This window comes from Canis aureus, chromosome 16 (assembly GCF_053574225.1).
Source record: "Canis aureus isolate CA01 chromosome 16, VMU_Caureus_v.1.0, whole genome shotgun sequence".
Lineage (NCBI taxonomy): Eukaryota > Metazoa > Chordata > Mammalia > Carnivora > Canidae > Canis > Canis aureus.
In genome coordinates this window covers 33,679,456-33,699,228 of record NC_135626.1, presented here as the reverse complement: position 1 = coordinate 33,699,228, position 19,773 = coordinate 33,679,456, and the positions used below count along the sequence as shown (strand labels likewise).

General features: G+C 42.5%; 1 protein-coding gene and 1 long non-coding RNA gene across 4 annotated transcripts in view; one reads left to right on the top strand and one right to left on the bottom strand.

Annotated features, from left to right (window-relative positions):
- The window catches only part of CA10 (carbonic anhydrase 10), a 473,876-nt gene that overhangs the window by 109,034 nt on the left and 345,069 nt on the right, over positions 1 to 19,773 (bottom strand). The window lies entirely within an intron of this gene.
- Positions 5,590 to 8,232, top strand: LOC144285317 (uncharacterized). The gene is made up of 3 exons (XR_013353625.1): positions 5,590 to 5,633; positions 7,865 to 7,918; positions 8,011 to 8,232. It is a non-coding gene; the product is annotated as an uncharacterized LOC144285317 (long non-coding RNA).

The following is a 19,773-nucleotide window of genomic DNA, read 5'->3' as shown; positions in this document are numbered from 1 at the left end:
TAGGGTGGGCCTTAGGCTGGAGAACCAGAGATGAGCCAATGTTGCAGCTTCTGTCTGAAGGCCATCTGTTGCAAAATACCTTCTTGTTCCAGGCAGCCCAGTCTTTCTGTTCTAATCAGGCATTCACCTGCCTGGGTGCACCCACCCACATTATGGAGTGCAATCTGATTTATTCAGAGTCCATGGATTTAAATGTTTGTCTTATCCAAAAACACCCTCACGGAAGCATCCAGAATGATGTTTGACCAAATACCTGGACACTGTGGCCCAGACAAATTAACATATAAAATTAACCATCATATTTATCTTCACATCTCATTTGCTACTTCATGTTTAAATAGGTCTTATCCAGTTATACTGATACTATTAGACACATGATATATGTTATATACATATATATATATATTTACACCATCTTACTTAAAAAGTCAGCTGTCCCAAACCATTTTTTATAAATTTATTTTTTATTGGTGTTCAATTTGCCAACATATAGAATAACACCCAGTGCTCATCCAGTCAAGTGTCCACCTCAGTGCCCGTCACCCAGTCACCCCCACCCCTACTCCCCTCCCCTTCCACCACCCCTAGTTCGTTTCCCAGAGTTAGGAGTCTCTCATGTTCTGTCTCCCTTTCTGATATTTCCCACTCATTTTTTCTCCTTTCCCCTTTATTCCCTTTCACTATTTTTTATATTCCCTGTATGAGTGAAACCATATGTTTGTCCTTCTCCGACTGACTTACTTCATTCAGCATAATACCGTCCAATTCTATCCACGTTGAAGCAAATGGTGGGTATTTGTCATTTCTAATGTCTGAGTAATATTCCATTGTATACATAGACCACATCTTCTTTATCCATTCATCTTTCAATTGTCCCAAACCATTCAACAAACTTCAGGTATATGGAAGGAGAGTCAGTTTGAAATTAAGTATATCTGAGTTATAGAACAATCATAAAGAAGTGATTTAACTGTTATTATCAAAAGTTATGTGCACAATAAGGTAAACTTATCCCTAAGTCTGGAAGGGAACTCAGAGACAATTCTGGTGTAAGTCCCTCATGTTGCCTATCTTCCTATTTCTAGATTGGGGGGAAAAAAAGGAGGCAGAGCAACTTTTTTTAAAAAAGACTTAATTCACTAAATAAACATATTGAAGGTCTTTTGGTTTAATGGAGATAACACTCATAGGGTTGTGTTTCTTGAGGACAGCCAAGCATAAGTAAACCTTACCCTCAGAAATTCCAAAAGATTCAATAAAGTCACCTGCATGGTATGACACAAAGCTTATGTGAGGTTTCCATTATATTCTCTCTTGAGGCAGCCTGACCCAAATCTCCCATAATATACTCAGAAATAATTCCCTACAGCTTAAATGGAAATGTTAACAGTACAAAGGGAGTAGTTGAGAGGAAATAGAATCTTAATTGTGTAAAAGAGAGAGGTGACCATCTGACTTGGCAGAAGAGGTACTACATTCTCAACACGGTTCATTAGAAAAGCCAGGGGGAAAATGCATGTACTACATTCTCAACATGGTTCATTAGAAAAGCCAGGGGAAAATGCACCCACAAATTCTGAGAACTATGTATCAGATGCTGTGCCAATGTTTTTTAAAATTTTAATTCCAGTGTAGTTAACACATGGTGTTTTATTAGTTTTAAATATACAATATAGTGATTCAACACTTCCATACATCAGCCAGTTGCTTATCAGGATAAGTGTACTTTTAATGCCCTTCCCCTACTTTCCCCATGCCCCCACCTACCTCCACTCTGGTAACCATCTGTTTGTTCTCTATAGTTAAGAGTCTGATTTTTGTTTTTTTTTTTTCTCTCTCTTTTTATCCTCACTCATTTGTTTTGTTTCTTAAGTTGCACATATGAGTGAAATGATACAACACTTGTTTTTCTCTGACTGGCTTATCTCATCTAGCATTATATTCTCTAGCTCCATCCATGTCATTGCAAACAGCAAGATTTCATTCTTTTTTATGGCTGAGTAATATTCCATTATATACATATACATCACACCTTCTGCCAATGGACACTTAGGCTGCGTCCATAATTTGGCTATTGTAAATAATGTTACAAGAAACATAGGGTTGCATGTATCTTTTTGAATTAGTGTTTTCATATTCGTTGGGTAAATGGCCAGTAGTGAGAATGCTGGATCCTAGGGTAGTTCTATTTTTAATTTTTTGAGGAACCTCCATACTGTCTTCCATAGTGGCTGCACAAGTGTGCATTCCCATCAACACAGTTAGCCACTTTTTAGATCAGGCAATGAGGTACAGACAGGCTATGACCTCTACTCAAGGGTATGAGGGAAGCAAGTAAGGGAACTACAGCTCAAAAGAAGTCTTGCTGAATCAAAGTTCATGGTCTTCCCACTGTCTCAAAGAGCAACTTCAAAGTCCACCAATGAGAGGCTGCACTCCATTTCTAATGACCCTGTAAATTTCAGAATTTAATAATGCTCATTTTAATTATTTATTTGGAGTTGGCTTAGGAGCTTTCTAAACTCAAAATGCAGGAGTGTTGGGATTCTTGCCTTTAAGATACAGTCTTAGTCGATTATTCACTCTACTTTAAGTGAACACAATAGGCTGATGGATATCACCATCCATAATACCCACAACAACAGCTGTAACTATATATATATAATATATATATATATATTCCAGGCCCTGTACTTATTCCTTCCCAAACATTATCTCATTTAATCCTTACAGTACGCACATGAGGAAAGTGTTATTATTCATATTCTACAGAAGAGGAGATGGAGGTTCAAGGTCTCATAACTATAACTCCAGAGTTAGTAATTGAGAGAGTTAGAATTCCAGCCCAGGCCTGTTTGACTCCAAGGTCTACAACTCTTGAAAGAGAACAAATCTGGAAGTTGGAGGAAACAATTTTGGGTAAATCATGTAGCTTCTAAGTAGTATCTGGGATTGGGGGTAAACTCTTAAAGACCAAAGATGGTGTCCTCATGGATGTGCCTGAACGGGCTCAATTTGGCCAGTCTGTGCCTGAATACCCTTGGTGGTTTCTAGACCCAGAACAGCAGAGAAAATCCTCGCCCCTCCTATTGTTGGCCTAGCAAGCCCATAATGTTGGTTCAGTGCCTAGAAGGGTTAGTGAAGAAGGTGTGACAGCATGCTGTATAAATTAGGTGTCCTTTCATTGCAACTAAAGCTTCCTGCTTTATATCTCTGACTGCTCTGCTGAGGTGTGTAATAGGTCTTTGAATGTAATTAGTGAGCCTAAGAGATTTAAGAACACCACTTAGTCTGGTTTCCTACAGAGTAGCTCAAGATGCCAAAGGGCTGATTTGTAAAGGCAGAATGTAAGAATCCAGTGGGCTGCTTGCTCACAGGGGCACTCCAGAGGCATCACGGTAAGAAAAAGCAACCTGGCAGAAACAGCTGGAGTCAACTCATTGGCATCACTAGAGCATAGCATGTACATGGATTGGCAAGACTTGAAGAGTGGATTCTAGAGCTGAAAGAACTTTAGAGACAATCAAGCCCAACCTCTTCCTCAAAAAACCCAGACAACTGGGACAAAGAGAAGTTGAGAGGCTTGTCCAGGACTGCACAGCAAGTAAATGGCAGGTTCAAGACTAGAAATAAACTGATGACACTGTTCTTTGTTCTGGGAAGCATACATCCTCTTCCTCTTATTCTTTTATTTTTCTTCTAAATTGTTTTATGCTGAAGGTACAGAAGCATACTGACTCAGAGACTCTGAGGTGGAAATGCTGGGTATGTATACACAAATACCATAACCCATAGGAAATTAGAAAAGAATCAGCCTGACATCTGGACATACCATTTATGTGATGTCATTCATCTGGATCAAGGGCTCTTTTCAGTGCTTACCTAGACATTTTATGCTATGAAGATTTCAGAGTAATAATTAGACATCAAAAGGATTAATTGTTAAGACATAAAAGTGAAGTAAAGGATACAGACAATTAGGAGAAGGCTTTTTTTTTTTTTGTGATGTAGTTTTGAAAAAAAGCAGTAAAGTATTTGGAGTTTGTGGGTTGGGGCTGTTAGGAAGGAAGTGGCTGAGGTGTGGATAAGGAACAAAATGGAAGCCGACTGGAGAGCTCTGCTTTGAGGTACCATACATGGAGTTGTGGAGGAGGGTTGAAGAAGCATTTCCAAGATCTCGCCCACCACTCTTAACCCTGCAGGGCGGATAGACGTTTCTTCCTTAGCAAGGCTAAGTTTACTCCAATCTTCCTCTATCCCATCCATCTGAGTCAGTTTGCTTTTCTTATATGAAGAGACCAGGCTTCTAGAGTCAGTGTTGAAAAATCAGATGAAGTGATCACATGTTCCGCTTTTTATTATACAAATCCTATTATTGTCATTATTATTAAGAAAAGAGTTAAAACTATGTAACATCCAGGGCACCTGGGTGGCTCAGTTGGTTAGGCTTCAGCTCAGGTCATGATCCCAGTGTCCTGAGGTCGAGCCCCGTGTTGGGCTCCCTGCTCAGTGGGGAGTCTGCTTCTCCCTCTCCTTCTGCCCCTCCCCCTGCTCATGCTCACTCTCTCTCCATCTCTCTCTCTATCAAATAAATAAAATTAAAAAAAAACCCTATGTAACATGGCAATATTGACTCTTGAAATAACAGATACGCAGATTCTATAGGGATGGCTGGGCAGCACCACTATAACGGAGCATCTCTTGAACGCAGCTGGCATTGGTGGGGATGACAGGAGGAATAGAGAACAGGTGTGAAGGATGCTGTCTGGCCTTGTGGGCTACATGAACATAATGCCCTTTATCTTCCATCTTCCTTAAGGGAACGTATGGCAAGGGGCCGACATTAGGCTAGGTACATTCTGCCATACGTAGGTTTTGGCACTGAAGCCCTTTGCCTAAACCTCAGCTCTTGGTCTCTGACCAAGGAGGGGGACCCCAGAGAGTGCTGTCTGGAATGAATTTTCCTGGTATATGGGTTTTTAGACGTGAGTCTCATATACTACTTGTCTTCTGAGTCAGTGTTGCCAACCAATGGCTTTGTTAATTTAATATTATTTTAATAATTTAATAATATGAGCAAAATTTACATTTAATAATTGGTCTTACATGTGTCCTTGTGTACTTTATGAACATTTTAAACCCTTATTCAAAATCTGCAAGGTAGGTGTGGTCTTCCCACTTTCCAGATGAGAAAGCTGTCACTTGGAGAGTTATGTGACCTGCCCGGTGTCTCACGGCTAATGGGTTAAAGAGTCAGAATTTGGACAAAGACTGACTTTAAAGATGGGTCTCCTGCCTCACTGTGCTTTGTCTCTGTGACCATGGTTCAATGTTGGCTTCACAATTAGCTTCCCAATTTCCCTGGTTGGACTAGCTCTTTCTGCTTTAAATCTTAGCCTATTAGGACTTTGAGAGCCTGCAGACTTCTTGCCAAGCCTCTCATGTTTCGTTGCCTGGATCCAATTTTTTTTTTTTGACTCTGTAGTGAGTGGCCATTTGGATAGAGCAACCAGAATCAAGATCATATCAGATGACTGGCCAGTAGTACTGTCTCCATGGAAACCTCTGTTCCTCTGTTCCTTTGGTGCACTGGGGGTCCACCTAGTGATATGCACTAGCTCAAGTCAAGCTGGGTTGAGTACACTCCTATGTATTTAAATATATTTATAGTTTTTGGGAAACGATAATGTAGGCATGTTTACACTTCCCTTTCCTGTCTGCTACTGCATCCCCAGGACTTGAACGATGGTTGGTTTCTATTTGTTGCAAAAAATGGACATGGTGGTACCCAGCATCATCAAGGGACCTGTTCCAAGCTCTGCCCTCCAGTCTGCTCAGTGAGCCTAGGTGGAACTCAGTAAACCACCATCTTGCTCTTTCAGTTTCCCCTGATGTTCTTTCTACCACTCTGTCAGATATTCAAGGCTTGGGGCGGGGCACAGTAATACAGAATGACTTTCTTTATCCTTTCCCCATCCTCCAGGCTCTGAGGGTTGCCTTGATAATTATAAAGACAATAGCATTGAAACTCTCTCTAAACATATAGTAAGCTATAAATGGATTCATCTTCAGGCCACTGTTTTCCCTAAACCGTGAAAATTCAAGGTTAGGCCACCTTAATTAACACACTAAAACTTGCCTTAGAAAAGTTATTTCTAGTTTAGGGTCATTTAATTCAATCTCTGATTCACAAGCCCTTAGGTAAATAACTCCCCATCTCCAGTTATTTCATCTCCAAAGAGGAAAAATGTCTTTTGAGGGACATTGGGGTGGACACAGTGGTGCACAGGTGCCAACAGAGCTCATAGATCACTTTCTTAACATTCCCTTATGTGGGTATCGCTGGTCCCACCAATTATGTTAGAATCCCTGATGCCAATTTTTCAAAGACATTAGAAATTGCAAATGTTTGGGGGATGATCAGATAATAAGTCCTTTTGTTCATCCCTCACATCTTTGTGTTCAAATTAATCATTCAACATTATCTTCCTCAGTGTCCTTGCTCTTATGGACTCTTGTCCACCATGAACTGTCACTCTTTAAGGCATACTCAAATGCCCACAGTGGCCAGCAGATAATGTAAATAAGTGAGACAGGGCAGACAATAGGGAATGGTGGAGACTGGAGGAGGCACTGGGCAGTGCTATTTCTTGGATATCTCTGGAAGGGTGTATAGAACACTAATGGGGTGCTTGCTTATGGGGGAGAAATCAAGAGGAATTTGGAAAAGGAGGGCCAGGGGTATGAGACTAAATTTTCTTCTTGTGCCCTTTGCATTGTCTCAATTTTACATGCAAATAAAATAATTTTTAAATAAGTTTAAAATTTTGACATAAGATACTCTATAATCACATCTCATGCTAAAATCTGGGTTATGTGTGATATAATGGTTATAATGTGGGCCCAGGGGTCAATCTAGAGCAGCTTTCCGTAGAGATAGAAAACAAGTCTACATCTACAATTTTAAATTTTCTAATAGTTATGCTAAAAAAACTCCACGATGAAATTAACATTAAGAATATATATTTCATTTAGCACAATATATCCCAAATATTATTTCAGCAGGCTATCTATACAGAAATTATTAATGAGATAGTTTGCTTTCTTTTTTCAGAGTACATTTTTGAAATTTGGATGATATATTTTGCACTCAAAGTACATCTCAATTTGATCTTGAGGCATTTCAAGTATATGAAGTTAGTAGCTACCATATTGGACAGGAAAAGTCTGGTCAGTCTTCCTTTCCAATCTGTTCTCCCCCATGAAATTAGACCTCTATGAAGGAGTGGGCCAACTGGGTAGCTACTGAGAATACCAACTCTCAGGGGCACTGAATGACCCAGGGATAAATTAGGAATATAGTGCCAGTAACATATCTGTTACCCAAGTAGATGAGGCCCCATTTATGAGGTCTCTCCCTCTCCTTTTCCCTTCTCTCCTCTTTTCTTCTCATCTCTTCTCCTTTCCTTTTGCTTCTTTTTTTTTTTTTTAATTTTATTTATATATTTGAGAGACAGTGAAAGAGCACAAGCAGGGGGAGCAGCAGAGGGAGAAGCAGGCTCCCCACTGAGCAGGGAGCCCAATGTGGGACTCGATCCCTGGACCCCAGGATCATGACCTGAGCTAAAGGCAGACACTTAACCTCCTGAACCACCCAGGCAACCCCTTTCCCTTCTTTCTTCATGATTCATGTCACAAATCTTATGGGGCGATCATGCATGGGAGCAGACAAATGACAGTCACCTGGGTAGTTGGAATATACTGACCTTGAAACCCAGTAAAGCATGGCCTAGTTCTATATACTAGGAATTTATATACTATGTCCCATTATCTAAATGGTGAACCTCTTAATATTCCTCCTCAGATGCTGGCTGACTCTGAAAATCGTGGAATAAACAGAGAAGACAAATGCATAAAAGTAGGAAACCTTTTGCTCACAGGTATATTTGTTGGGGGATCATGGGGGAATTCCCAAGTACTCCCATCCCACTGCTTCTTTCTTCTCCCAAGGTGAGACCACCCCTGTTCCCATCTGGAAGGTCACTCATTCTATATTCACCAGAGCTCTTTGTCTTGTCCTCTGAATGACTGTGCATTTGAGATTTTCCATTGTTGTCCAGTTTTCACATGCTTTGTATTTCTCAGAGGTTCTCAAATGTAATGAACACTTCCTGTGCCCGGGAAGGAAGGCTTAGGGTCTTAAGCTGATAAATAAACATCGTTCACAATCCAAATCCGAATAGGGCTCTGATGCATTTATTTTGTTGGATCCCTCACTGCAGCCACTTACAACTGCAGCCTCTAACCAGTACGGGGGAGACCATGAAAAAAGAGACCAATTTCTAGAAACAGCCTGCATCCTTTCCAGAAACAAGCAGCCAAGGAAATTACATTTTCTGACTAGAGATCGCATCTAGATATACTATTGCTACTACTATGTCAACATCACTACCATCTATTGAGCTCTATGTGTCTGCCACTGGGCATGTATTAGGTACTTGATCCTTGCCACTTGCCCCAGGAAGCAGATATTTTTATTATCACTATTTTTATGAAGAAACTAAGGCTCAGCTAGGGTAAATAGGTCACAGGGCTCTACGTGTCAGAGATAATGTTTGTGAAAGAGCCCACGCGGACCACACGCTGAGCTGTTCTATTGGCTCTGAGGAGAGAGAAATCCCTGCTTCCACTTCCATCCAGGAGTGCCAGGGATGTTTCCCATAGAAGCTGACATCTGAAGTGGGCCTTGGAGATGGAGATGGTAGGATGTGGATGTCCAGAGGTATCTAGGGTAGGGGGAGGCATCAGTGAAGATAGGATGGGAAAATACAAGTCATGCAAAGGGAACAGCAGAGTGATCCATCCATATTTCCAGAGTGATTGAGACACCAGCAATCCAGGATGGGGGTCATACAGGGAGTCTGGGACAGGAGGTACCAGATACCTGCCATGCGACAGACTCCTCGCTGACGCTTTACAAAGGTCATCCTGCTTACTTTTAAGCAAAACATGGGCAGTATGGTGTATTACCATCTCCGAGTTACAAATTATGAAAACCAGGGTTTGAAAGAGGTGAAATGACTTGCCTTGGTGCCCAGCCAGTGAGCGAAGGAGGGAAGATGTGAGTGCATGTCTGTCCTATTCTTTCTGCAATGATGTGAAACCATGTTAGAAAAGGAGACTTTTCCTAAGAAATAATTTCCTGCTGTCAAGCACTGTCCTACCACAGTGATTCTCCAGATTTGCCGCATTTATCAGAGCGAGCTATACCCCTCTGCCTTCTGGTAGTGTCCACCAACGCTGCCGTTACCACCCCATCAATGCCCTTCTCTCTCTTCCCGATCCTTGGCTATAGGAATAAAATCTACAAATCAGCAACCGCGACAAGCCCAACAAAATGATTAAGTAGCTGTCTGCACCAACTAGAATCTCACCTTAGGGATGAGAAGATAAATACAGCAATAACCAAAATCTCAGAAATATGTGGCTCTGTTTAATGCAACTGATATTCCAATTCATGGCTCCAAAGCAATAGTTACATGAGCCAGTTTGCGTCCTTAATATGGTAAAATGCCTACAGAGGGAAGGCTGTGGAGAGTGCGTGCAGCACGGGGCGGGGGTCTTTATGAAAGATCCTAGAATCAGCTCACTGGGAATCCAGCATGGGCAAGCAAATGGTCCTCTTCCATCTCATCCGTGACAAACGTACTCAGTGGCTCCCAGGTTATCTGTACAATTAGGCCTGTGTATTTGCCAGATAAGTTAGAGCAAATTACATGCAGAAGACAATCTTACGCCTCAAAGGCCAGAAATAAATCATGTGCTCCATTTCCAGACCCTCTCCCCATCCCGCCTCCATCATTCTGGTCCACTGAAAACACAGAATTGTATTCAGTGAGCTGACCTCATGGAGACTTCCTGGTATGTAATTCCCCATACCCCTGCGATCGTCAAAGAACTTTAAATATTCACAGTGAACCTTGTTTTTTTTTTCCTAGTTTCTTCCAGTTGTTTACACGTACACCCACTGAGGATCTCCCCTCTTCTTCGTCTCTGACATACATTCAACGATTATAAAAATCCCTCCTCCTAAAAGTCTCCATAACCTGTCCTCTTCTCTCTGTCTCTAGACCCACTGCTTCATCTTCTTCTGTCCCTTTACCTTATGCTGTCCTGCCATGTCGTCTCCATCTCCCCAACCACTGCCTAATTTAAGCCCTTACTTTACTGTATTTCCTCAAATATCAGATGTGAGAGACTGTAAAATGCACGGTGATTTTATGCTCCACCATGAAAAGAGAAAAACACTACAAGTGACACACCACCATTTGTAGGAGGCATCCCAAAGAGATGCTTAAACGTGAAGAGGAAATGTGCCTCTTAAAAACTGACAGCACCTAGTACCTCAACTGAACTCTTACTGTCTCCTAACTGCTCACCCTTTCAGTCTTGTCCTGGCTCTTCCCAATCAGGCCCCGAGCTACGTCTCCTTTTCCTCTGCTTGGCAAACCCCCTCCTCATCCCTCCAGGTCACCTTTTCAGGGTCCCCTGAGACCCCGCACGCGGGGTGGTGATGTTTCTGAATGTGTTTGTGTGTAATAACACGCACGCACTGCTTTGTAATTATTTGCTATGTGTTTGTCTCCTCTAAGGACCATGAGGAATTTGAGGATAGACCGTGTGTCTCGCTCAGCTCAGTATCCCCAGTCCCTGGCCCAGGGCAGGTGCTCCCTGAGTGCTGAATGCAGCGGAGGGCGGCCTTCTGCCGCTTACCTCTGGGCTCAGCCACTAGAGGGCAGTGCGGAACCATTCCATCGTCCAGACCTGCGGGTCCCCAGGAATCCAGGTAGTAAAGGTTGAAGGAAGCCGGCCTCCTGCGGGCAAGCTGGCCGGGAGCCTAGGAAGCTCTATAGCTCCAAGGGCGCTGGACCACTCTGCAAAATCTACTCTGAGGATGCTCCTTGCATCTCCGCATCCCTTGCCAGCCCTCCCACTACGGGTGGCTGCCTCAGCACATTCCTTTAATGAGAGCCAAGCGCTCTTCCCCGCTTCCCATCCTGGGTGGAAGGAGGCCACGGAGAGGGAAAGAAATGCCTCCTTAACATCCCCATCCTCATTTCTAATAAAGACAGTCTTGCCGAGAAGGGCCTGCAGTATAATTGCTCCACTTTGAAGAACAACAGGTAGCAGCATCAATATTTGATTTTTAAAAGGTTGTGTGAACAGTTTTAAATATTAAAGATAAAGGCAAAGACTCAGATTGCCTTTTCATCTCAGCAGTTGGAGCATTTTAAACGAAAAACGGTGCTAATGAGCAGAATAAGACTGTTTGCCCATCAAATGGTATCGGGTTGCGATAAAGCAAAATCATTTTGAGGTGGGGGGAGGCAAGGAGTGAGAAGTGGTATCTGTACCAGGGAAGTTTGCTGTTCATTATCTCTGTAATGAGAGGAAAATAATGCAACTCTGCCAGAGTAACTTTCTTCCATCTTATCGTGGGCTGTTTAGATCCCTCGATGAGTGGTCTGGGACAGGCTCCGAGGAAGCCTCATAAATTAACTATCCAACTTCCTGGCTAATGAGCCCAATATGTCAATTTCCAGTGATCAAAATGATGCGATTCAATAAAGCACAGTTCATTTTGTAAGGAAATACACTTTTAATAGGAAGAACTGCAGGGTCACGGTCCTCCCAAGATAATTGTGGGGCAGAGGAATTAGAGGCATGGAGCTGTACTTACCGTCTGGAGATACGCTATGGGGTTTGTGTGGCAGAGAGTGTCTTTCAGGGACAATAAATTCCTTCATTATATTTCCATTACTGCGTTAATGCAGCAATTTCCGATTTACTTGTAACCAAGAAGGCTGGTTATTCCTGAAACTTGGCATTTAATGCTAATGAGCACTTGCAAGTCAGGCAGTTCCTCCGCGTGTGTGTGTGTGTGTGTGTGTGTGTGTGTGTGTGTGTATCTTGGGCTCAGGCAATCCAGCAGGAAAGTCAGGAACATGGGAGGGCAGGGTTCAGAGGGCTGAAATGACTTAGGCCAGACAGACACCTGGAAAAGGCAAGAGAAGGTCCTGGAAATCATACCGGAAAAATGAAACTGAGGTCACCATTAGGTAAGCAGATCCAGACCTCAACCTAAGGCAAACAGGACTCCCCTGAAAAACAGGAGTGCTGGGCAACAATAGGTGCAGGACCCAGGTTCAGAAGCAAGAAAGGGAGCTGAGAACTCATGCCAATTTTCCATGCAGTGTAGGAAAAACTGGGTGCTTTGTGATGATGGGTCCAAGGGCAGCTCAGCACTATGGGTATCTCCTTCAGCACAATGGGTATCTCCCTAAGAGGCTCCATTTGGATAGAGGCAGCTCTGTTAAGAGCAAGGAGACATGTTGGGAAGGCTTGATTCTGCATCTGCACCCAATAGCGAAAATGTACCTATTTGATTTATAAAGACAGAAGTAGATGGAATGAATTTCACAAATCTATATGTAGGAGTGGATGATCCTCTAACATGCTGCCCATCCATGCTGGGAAGCTCTGCTCTGGAGGGAAAAATCCGCTTAGAAAAGACAAAATTCCACTAGCATTCTTCAACTTGACTCCAGTGGAGTGGGTAGGTGATCTAGCAGGAGACAGGATGGTTCCTGGAGTCAGGCTCAAGTTCTGACTCCTCCGCTCTCAGCTGGGAGGTACCGAGCAGGTTGCTCAGCTTCTCTGAACTGTAATTTCCTTAACTGACATTTAATTTTCTTAGCAATCTATCTATTTCAAGGGAGATGAGAAGATAAATGAATGTGTCAGTTTGCTTACTTTTGTTTACTTTTTATGTATTTCTCCAACACCAGAGATAAGAAAAAAATATGTTACAGACAGAATCAGGATTCTTTCCCTTGAGGTAATGTCTATTTATAATGGGACTTACCTAGGGAAGTAAGGTTGCTATTAATTCAAGCAACTTGGAAAAAAAATTTGTAAAAAAAAAAAAAAAATTTTTTTCCATGAGTCAAAGGGCTGAAATGATTTTACATTAATTAGAGGTGTTTACTTAAGGTGAGAAATAGATGGTGCCAAGTTCAACTTTATGCAGAGTCTTGCCAGAGGTCCCTGGTGGACAATGACCAGCAATGCTCATCAGCTTGCCCTGTCCTTGAAATGAGACTCTTGCCTGTCCAGAAGTTGTGAGAGGTGACTTGGCAAGGATTTTCTGCTATAAAAAAACACCACCACCAAAACCCCTCTTTTTTGGCTTTGACTCTTACCTTGTTTTGGCCTTTGATTAAATTCAACTAATGGGCACTGAACATTTACTACCTGCAAGTTTGTTTTAGACACTCTTTTAATTATCATAATAATTATATAAAGTAGGTTCAATTATGCCCAATTTTTAGAGATGAAGAAACTAAAGTTCAGGCAGGTTAAGAACTTAATCACAGAGACAGCTAATTTGAGGAGAGGGGACTCCATATTCAGGCCTTTGGACAGACTCGAGCTCTCACATCCTTTTTCATATTTCACATCTTACTTGCAGTGACCTCTGGATTTGAGTCTCTCAAATTTTTAAAATCAACTTTACATTTTGGAATCATTTTAGGTTTACAGAAAAGTTGCAAAGGTAGTACAGAGAGTTTCTGTAACCCCTTACCCACTTTTCCCTAACGTTCACATCTTCCATAACCATTGTACATTGCTCCCAGCTAAGAAGTTAGCATTAATACACAACTATTAACTAAACTACAGGCTTTACTTGGATTTCCTTAGTGTTTTCATTTGTGCCCTTTCTCTGTTCCCAGATCCCATACAGGACAGAAAGCATTCAGGGATTCTCAGTTGCAACTTGATATTAGTTACAACTTCATTTGGGAGAAGGTTGGCAAAGGGATAAAGTTTAAAGGCTAACATTTTTGTAGGCTGTACCCACTTGTAAAGATATGTTAGTTTTTTGTTTGGCTTTGATTTTGCCTTTAGAACTCATTGCAAATGACACTGTCATTCTGGCTTAGACTCTTGGCTTGTTTGTGCCATGGCTGTGAAGGTTTGGAATTGAGATTCAGCTTTCAAAAGCAACTCTCCATCATTGTCTTCTTTCAAGGACAGGAAATTTCAAATCAGCTTTAGGCTTCTGCATTCACTGTGCCAAACATTCCTGAAGTTTCTACAATTGCCAATAAATAAGACATTCCATCATCTTTAAGTCGTCAAATTTTCTGATAAATTGAATTTCATAAAATATTGCTCTATTGATCTTAGTGCTCAGCTAACAATAAGGCAAGCCAGCCAGAATTTCTAGCTGGAACTTTCTGCAAGGAAGATGCTGTGTACTTACATGGGTAGGGACATTTATGAGGTCAGGGTCCCTGACTCTAAATTTTAGTTTCTGGCACTACATCAAATCTTAACTGATCCACAGTGACCTCTCCATTGCTGCCACATGAACTTCCATAGTAAAATTCCATTTTTACGTATTAAAGAAAGTACAGAGGAGTTCTGTTAATCTGTACTGTAGCTAGTACTTGGCACATAGTGGGTGTACAATCCATAATAATGTTCCCATTCCTTCTAGAACAAAAGGATATCAAACCAGTCTCAGAACTCAATTTTGAGAGTTATCATGATTACAGAAAGAAGAGGGCCAGTGATGAAGATGGATGGCATGGCAAGACCAAAAAGGAAAAAGTCAAAGAACAGTATTTTCCCCACACCAGCTTTCCCAGGACTACTCTTAAAATAGTCTGCAGTGATGTGCGGGTTCTTTTAAAAAATTTTTTAAAACACAAATAACATTTTCATACTTTTATAATGACAACATGTCTTGAATGCCATCTGTTCCTGCCATTTGTTAAGGCAACTCAATGAGAAAAGAGTATGTGAATGACTAATATTTAGCCTGTTCGTAGTCTTTTTAAATGGGTGGACAGCTTCTCTTGAGATATTATCCCAGGATCTACGGCAAGCTCATGGAATGGGACAGCTGAAGGCAGGGCTTTGCCACCACTAGGCAAATTGGGTCATTCATCTAACATTGCTTAAGCGACTATGATGTGCCAGACAGTGTGCTAGGACTAGAAAAATAAAGATGAAAGAGAGAGAGAGAGAGTCTTTTCAGGCTGGTGGGGACTGAGCAGCAAATCCATGATTATATATGAAATGTTGAATGCCATGACAGAGGTTTGCAAAGGATGCCACTGGAATATATAAAGAAGCCCAAGACCTAGTCTGTGTGTGTGTGAGTGCTTGGTGCAGGGGGCCGTGGGCGTGGGGTGGGGGGAGAAAGGTGTTCAGGGAAATTTCGCTTAAGAAGTTAAACCTGATCTGAGTCTAACAGAATTGGTAGACAGCAGATATGTATAAAAGAGGAGTGGGCACAGCCTCAAATGAATCCTATGGGATCAACATGGTGTATCAAGGATACACATGTAGTTTTCCATCTATTCTAACTGGACCAGAGAGCAAGAACATTCAATATAGTGAATAAGCCAAACACTGCTTCCTGGGCACTCACCAGTGCATCCTAAAACAGTTAGTCAACAAGAATTGATTGCTCAGCCCTGGAGCAGGTGAATCAGGGGTACAAGAGAAGATAACAGGGTCCATAATGGGAGGGTGGCCACAACTTCCCCCCAGGCAACAATCAAACAGCAATGTGAGGCAGTGTGTAAAGTATTGGGATCCATTTGTGCTTAGGGGGAAGATATATCTATCCTTGTTAGCCTCAGGCCATGAAGTTGCTACTCCCCCCCCCCACTCCCCCCCAGTTACTGGAGGACCTGGTGCAAGAGAGCTAGATAGGCTTCCTCTCAATCTTAATGTTATAGGTCCATTGTTCTCTTATAGGACTGAGGTTAAACGCTTCTTAAATAACCCTTGTGGTTTTTGTTTTGCTTTCTTTTGTGTCCTAGCACTATTTGGGAGGACCTGTCTTTTTCTAATGCATAGGAACACACAGTAACTGCACATTGTAAAACTGCATTCAGAAATAAAAAGCTTTCAAGGCAAGACTTCCATGTTCTCTAAGTCATAGTTGTCTGTGGTGTGCAGCAAGTTACCACATGCAGCTGTAACATGAGTTCTCTCCACATACCACAGAGGAACAAGGAATACTAAAACAACAAAACAAAGAAGATATAAAACCCCTGAGAGCTTAAAGGGTCACAAAATAACACAAACATTAATACTTTTATTTGCTAAACTGTATAGAATGTTTCCAATGTGCCAGACCCTGCACTGAGCACAACATCTCATTCAATCACAAGAGAAATCCTACTAGCTGGTACTAATATTATATTTACTTTATAGATGTGAAATAGAGGTTCAGAGAGGTTAATGGACTTGTCTGAGACCACACAGCTAGAAGGTAATGAAATGAGGTCACCAATCCAGGCTCGTCCACATGCAGAGCCTTCTCTCTAGTATGTCACCTCCCAGAAGTCAGTCAAGGGAGCTTCTCTGTGCCAGACTTTGCAGTGCCAACTCTGTACTGGCTTTAGTGGGTCTGGGGACCCTTTGACTTTCCATGAAACTCAAAAGTCACATGCATGGAATTCTTTGAAGTCCATCTTTTCCTCTGTCGTTGCGGGTGGTTTTCCTGCCACGTCCCCGCCTTGTCACTTATGCCTCCTATATTCAAGAAAGTGAATAGAGTGAAAGAACCAGCCCTGGCTCTTTCCTGGGTCATTTGGCAAGCACTGATGGGGCAGGCAAGCATGTACCAATGTTCTAGGCCTGGGGTGGTAGAGTGGGGCCAGGACGGGAGGGAACCAGAGAGATGAGACTTGACCAATGGATGCTGGCAGCATCACCACAGCCCCTCACCTTTCACAGATCTGGTTCCCAGGTCTGTTCTCCTCTGGCTCCCAGACAGAATGTTCTGCAATGGGAGCAGGCTGCCCATTTCCCTGAGTTTAAGCCCCTTGTCTATGGCCACACCACCTGCGGAGTTAGGGTTTGACACTATCCATGTGATGGCACGTGGAGGGCTCTGCACTGCTGCTCAGTATTCCCACTCCCCCTACTGCTCCTCTTTTCATTCTCCTCTGTCTCATTCCCACACACTCCATCACCCTTCAGGGCTTCACCTTCCTCGTCTGTGACATGGAGACAGCAATGGTAGTATTGGTCTGTTGTGATGAAAAAAGGGACTACATGTAAAAATCACACATACAGCAACTACTTAACAAACCTTAGGTGTTAGCAGTTAGTTACTGCTTAACAGTTATTGGAATCACTGTTACCACTACTACTATGAGGTATACCCAATAACTAAAAAACAATTATGAAGACTATGTAAATACATGCAAATGAGTACAAGCACTTGCCTATAAAATGTAACTGTTGGGTGATACGGGGTAAAAATGTGATATAAAATCTGGTTGCCCAAGCTTGGTTGTATTGATACACAGGTCTCACAGTTCATGCTTCAGTAATTAAGCCATGAAGGAGACTAGAATATGGATTAAATCCTTAGGACATCCACAAAAGGGAAAGACACAGAGGCAGACACACACACGATGAACAGGTTAAGATGAGGTAAGGGTCACGGTTGTCATGGAAGCAAGGAAAGAAGAGAAGTGATTTCTTTCTACTGGATGAGCAAATGCACTCATGCAATTTAATTCTAATAACGGTCATGTGAGACAAGTGCCGTTGCCCCCATTTTACAAATGAGGACATTGAGACTCTGCACAGTTGGGTAACTTGTCAAGGTCACAGAATGGAATGGGATTTTCACACAGATACTTGACTCCAAACCCATGCTTTTTCTACCTCACCAACAATGACATCATAATCTGCAGAGCAGCTTGTGAGTTCTCCTGTCCCTGGACTCTGAGGGCACTTAGAATCTGGGATTTACACAGTCCCTCACACACACAATACTCACACACAGTGTGAGCTGCATTATTTGTACACCTGGGGAGTCTCTATAATCAGGCTGCAAGTTCCCAGAAGGCGGTCAGTGTTATAGATGCTTTAATATTTCCCATGGTGCCCAGCACATGGCCCCAGACATAGTAAGTATCTACTGAATGGCCTGGTGCAGAGGAGCGATCTATGTTGTGCCAGGCTGGAGAGGAGGCAAGGACTTTCATAAGCAATGGAAGTTTGTGTGCCAAAAGTAGATCCAGAGTTTTTGGCAATGACCTCAGAGTATAGAACCCTCTGGAAGCCACATTTGAGCTACAACTTCCTCCCTGGGCATAGGTGACTTGATCAGGTCTAGATCCCTTCCTGAAGTTGGGCTGTTCAGATTCTCTTCTTACTAATCTGAGACTGAGACTGGGAGATAAAGGGGATATAAATTCAGGAAACATGGGCTGGTCAGCTCCTGCCTGAGAAGCAGACAGAAGCATGGAGCACACATTCAGAGACAAGAGATCCTCACAGCCTAATGGAGAAGTTGCTAGATTTTTGCAGGATGGTGCATCATGGAAAGAGACCATTGGGTTTTTGGAGCCAGTTGGCTTGGGTCCAAATCCTCATTCTGCCCCTTACCATCATGAGTGTGACTGGAGGAACACTGTTTAACTTGCCTGGTCTCAGTTTCCCCCTCTAGGAAATGATGATGATAGTACCTTCTTCTGGGATCTCATGTCACCTGCTTCAGTACAGAGTTGGATACATCATATACCTTCAATGAAGAGCAGCTATCATTTTAAGCTTGTACCTGCATTTTATTCTGCTGGGTCTCCCATCTGTATGTTTCTGGCATCTTGACTACTTTTTCTTCCTTATTTCAGAACTCTCAGAGGCTCAATTGCTACTTGCAACACAAAGCAAATCAAAGCCCTCTCGGTTGCCAGTAGAGAGACCTGTCTCTTCAACAGTTACTGTCTGAGCATATTTATCAGCCACTAGCCAGAAACACACACCTGTCTTCTCAAAAGTGACACCCCAGGCCCCAGCACATTTCAAAGCACAGACCTTTCTCTCCTCCTATGGAGAAGGGGATCTACTTGTTTGTTCTCTTTGATTCTTGGGGCTTCTTATTAATTGGGCACAGGGCTGGGGATATTAATGTTCTTCCTTTGTCAAGAACATTCTCCAAAGTCATGAATAATCATGTTGTCATGCCTGTGTGACTTAAAATACAAAAGGTGCAATTTATGCAAGTTTTAAAGTTACTTTTTCAAAAGAGTTCAACCCATGATGCTGTCAGACTGTCAGAATATGGGCACCAGACTAGATCCTTAGCTGTTACTTATGAATTTTCAAAGGACTTTAGCACATTTTTAATTGGAGTTGTTTTTTCCCCCTTAGCCTGAAAACCAATCTGTTTGGCTATTGCATTTCAAGTGAGGTGGCAATATAATGCTGGGCTGCTGGGAGGGGTGGGCTGAAAGCCTGCTTCATTTCAAGGCTACCTTTTAGGTTCAAGGCTGTAGGCCCAAGACCAGTTTTCACAGGCAATGAATTATTTTTATTTTTACTTTTTTAAGGAAAGGTGAGGAGGGAAAGCAGGATGCCAGCCAGGTAGGTGTGTGTGAAGTTTCTTAATCAGAGCTTATATTTTCATAGCACTTCTCATAGCACTTGTACATACCCCAATACACTTGAGCCTCCCACCAATGGTACCTATTCTCATCCTCTTACTGGGGAGTAAACATTTTTCCTGGTCACAGGGAGACCTTGGCTCCCTATGCCTCCTGACTCCTGAGGAGGGACTCTTCCCAGGCAAACATTTCTGGTCCATCTCTACCCTCTTCACTCCTCCCCAAGGACAAGTGGACCGACTTCTCTGCTTTGAGAGGAAGAAGTCAGTGCCTTCGTCTCTGCTCA